Below are 4,233 nucleotides of genomic sequence, written 5' to 3'. Positions count from 1 at the left end.
TCTTATGGCTTCGTTCCCAGAACCAATGTGAAACCTAAAAATTATGTTCTCACAACTTTCAAGGAACGAAATACACACAAACACAATCCCAGTGAAACCAGTCAATCCAAAGATCAGGAGCGGATGGACATTACAACTGACACTTAAAATACGGTACAGACAAATGCTCAATTGATGAATCTAACAATGTCCATCAAACAATCAGCAAAAATGGACATAATCTTTCCAGATCACTTAAGGTGGGCTTGAGGGGGAGATACAATTTGCTGCAGAATAGCAAGCACTCATTTTCTCATGTGGGAATATACAGAAGCCATGCTACAATACAATCAACATGCTGCCATCTGCTGACTATAATACAGATCTACATATTGTGGGTCTCCGTAACTGTCGAACATGGCTCCTGATAAACATTTCTGTTATTCTAACTCATAGAATAATTTTGACTCTCGTTGGCCTTGAAAAAAAAAACATTTTTAAGACCACATTACACATAAGACAGTGAAGGAGATCAACATGAGACGAGGGAATGGTGCCATTGTATTTCCCCACTATGGAGCTAGTTCAATAAGATCAGCTGCAATGTACCTCACTGGGTTGGATGTAAAGCTGGACCTGCCCATTCTCAAAGGTGGCCGATGGCCCCGTGATGCAGACTTAACATGCCACCTCCTGGGTCTGTGTGTTTGTCTAAAGCCTAAAATGAAGTGAGGTGAACCATATGCCAACAGAGCATGATGAAGTCTTCACCAACACGTTATTTTGAATATTGAAAGAAGAGTTGGGATCATGCAAATGGGAGGGAACACTAGGGTACAGTGTATTCAGAAAGTATTCAGACCCCTTGACTTTTTCCACATTTTGTTACGCTAGAGCATTAATCTATAGTGGATTCAATTGTGTTTTCCCCCTCATGAATCTAAACACAATACCCCATAATGACAAAGCAAACAGAGGTTTTTAGAAAATGTGGCAAATGTGTATATATATATAAAAACAACGATGAAATAGGACATTTACATAAGTATTCAGACCCTTTACTCAGTACTTTGTTGAAGCACCTTCGGCAGCGATTACAGCCTCGAGTCTTCTTGGGTATGACGCTACAAGTTTGGCATACGTGTGTTTGGGGAGTTTCTCCCATTCCTCTCTGCAGATCCTCTCAAGCTCTGTCAGGTTGGATGGGGAGCGTTGCTGCACAGCTTATTCCAGTTTTCAATGGAGATGTTCGATCGGGTTCAAGTCCGGGCTATGATGGGCGACTCAAGGACATTCAGAGATTTGTCCCAAAGCAACTCCTGCGTTGTCTTGGCTCTGTGTTTAGAGTCATTGTCCTGCTGGAAGGTGAACCTTCACCCGCAGACTAAGGTCTGAGCGCTCTGGAGCAGGTTTTCATCAAAGATCTCTCTATATTTTGCTCTGTTCATTTTTCCCTTGATCCTGACTAGTTTCCCAGTTCCTGCCGCTGAAAAACATCCCCACAGCATGATGCTGTCACCACCATGCTTCACCGTTGGGATGATGCCAGGTTTCCTCCAGATGTGACACTTGGCATTCAGGCCAAATAGTTCAATCTTGGTTTCCTCAGACCATTGTTTCTCATGGTCTGAGAATCTTTAGGTTCATTTTGGCAAACACCAAGAGGGTTGTCATGTGCCTTTTACTTTAGAGTGGCTTCCGTCTGGCCACTCTACCTTAAAGACCTGATTGGTGAAGTGCTGCAGAGAATGTTGTCCTTCTGGAATGTTCTCCCATCTCCACAGAGGAACTCTGGAACTCTGTCAGAGTGAACATCGGGTTTCTGGTCACTTTCCTGACCAAGGCCCTTCTCCCCCGATTGCTCACTTTGGCCAGGTGCCCAACTGTAGGAAGAGTCTTGGTGGTTCCAATCTTCTTCCATTTAAGAATGACGGAGGCCACTGTGTTCTTGGGGACCTTCAATGGTGCAGACATTTTTTTTGGCACCCTTCCCCAGATCTGTGCGTTGACACAATCCTGTCTCGGAGCTCTACAGGCAATTTCTTCGACCTTGCTCTGACATGCACTGTCAACTGTGGGACCTTATATAGGTAAGTGTGTGCCTTTCCAAATCATGTCCAATCAATTGAATTTAGCACAGGTGTATTCCAATGAAGTTGTAGAAACATCTCAAGGATGATCGCTGGAAACAGGATGCACCCGAGCTCAATAGCAAAGGTTCTGAATACTTACAGTATGTACATAAGGTATTTTTTTACATTTTCTTTTTAAAATAAACTGTTTTCACTTTGTCATTATGGGGTATTGTGTGTAGATTAATGAGTAAAAACAAGACATTTTATAATAAGGCTGTAATGTAACAAAATGTTGAAAAAGTCAAGGGGTCTGAATACTTTCTGAATGCACTGTAGATTTTCACTCTGCTGCTGGGTAAACAATCTAATCTCAGATCAATAGAAACTCATTTTCCAGAGCAGAGAAGGAGCTGATGCAGCTAGGCAGATGGGGAAAAAATTGCATATTTGCAAGTAATAATTATTCTCCCACACACTGGCACTTTTATTTTCTGGGAAATGTTGAAAATTGATCACTTGAAGCAATGTTTTGAGCATGAGAACTTAATCAGAATCTGACGCCACCCTGCATCTGCCATCTTAACTTTACTAACTTTACATGTAAGATGGCAGATATAACTATACATTACGTTTTTGAAATGCATAAACCTCAACAAGTTCATTAGTAACTGTCAAGCGGGCAATGATGTCTCACTCTCAACATTAAACAGATCAACTTTTTCCAGGCCTATTCCAGTGAAATCTCTCTCTCTCTCTCTCTCTCTCTCTCTCTCTCTCTCTCTCTCTCTCTCTCTATCTCTATCTCTATCTCTCTATCTCTCTATCTCTCTCTATCTCTCTGAGGTGAGGAGCAAAATGGAGACCAATTAAATTACCTCAGTATTACACTGAGGTAATGTACTAAGGTGTATTAGGGTCAAACTGAAATATTCTCATCCATGGATTATACCATGTTTACACTTCAGTAGAGGTGCTTGGTTAAAATAACCGGGGAAGCCAAGCTAGAAAAGAAAAGGCCATATTACAACCCATGTGTTGTGATAATTACATTGTTTGCTCTATAACCTGCTAGTTCATATGCCTTGCAACCGTGATATATATGCCTAAAGGCAGAGACAATAAGAAGACACAGCTGCAGAATAAATTCAACCACACCTTTGTTTATCAGAAAACCGGAGAGCAACCTCTGTCTGGTGAAGTCCACAAAGCATATTGCATGTAACAAACATGACCTACAGCATGGTTAAGCAAGTTTCTGATTGCTGTGTGTGTGTGTGTGTGTGTGTGTGTGTGTGTGTGTGTGTGTGTGTGTGTGTGTGTGTGTGTGTGTGTGTGTGTGTGTGTGTGTGTGTGTGTGTGTGTGTGTGTGTGTGTGTGTGTGTGTGTGTGTGTGTGTGTGTATTCAACAAGCATGAGATAAGAAAAGCAGGACTAATGAATTAGTTAAGCATTCAGGAATAGAATGTAATTTACAGTATGATGTCACTTTTAACACATCCTTATAGAGGCACTGCTGCTGTCCTGATGTTCCTTAAGCGCTGTTGTCCTGGATCAGTTCACAGCTGTGACATTCCCTCTCTCTTCCCTCTCAGGGCTAACCTTTGATTCTGACAGGAGGCTGTAAATTCGCTGCTCCCCCAAATTATCTCTGACCCCTTAGTGTGGTCGGGTCAGTGCTTCAGCTTCTCTCTTCAGATAGAAACCAACCCCAGAAACAAATCTCGCCTCCCTTCTCCTCCTCACCTCTCTCCCAGCTAACAATTCTAGGGAAGTAGAATGTTTTTGTAATGTTACTTGTAATGTTCCTCTGATGTTTGAGTGTCCAGTTTTCTGTTAGTTTGTTAGCAAAAACCTTCTGAGCATCTTTTTATCAGGTTTTGGCGTTAGAGTTAGGAAAACATTCCCTTAATGTCAAACAGAACATATCCAAAATGTGTTTACGATGTTTCATGCACAGGAGGTTGGTGGCCACTAAATTGGGGAGGAAGGGCTCGTGGTAATAGCTGGAGTGGAAAAGTCGAATAGTATCAACTACATCAAACATATGGTTTCCATGTGTTTGATACCTTTCCATTCACTCCATTCCAGCCATTATTATAAGCCGTCCTCTCCTCAGCAGCCTCCACTGATTTCATGGGACATCTCAAGAACATTCATGTATTCAGTTTTCTGAGGGTTA

The sequence above is a fragment of the Oncorhynchus tshawytscha genome, linkage group LG07 (genome assembly GCF_018296145.1).
Source record: "Oncorhynchus tshawytscha isolate Ot180627B linkage group LG07, Otsh_v2.0, whole genome shotgun sequence".
NCBI classification, from domain to species: Eukaryota; Metazoa; Chordata; class Actinopteri; order Salmoniformes; family Salmonidae; genus Oncorhynchus; species Oncorhynchus tshawytscha.
The sequence above is the reverse complement of the archived record's forward strand: the minus strand, read 5'-3'. Positions refer to the sequence as shown.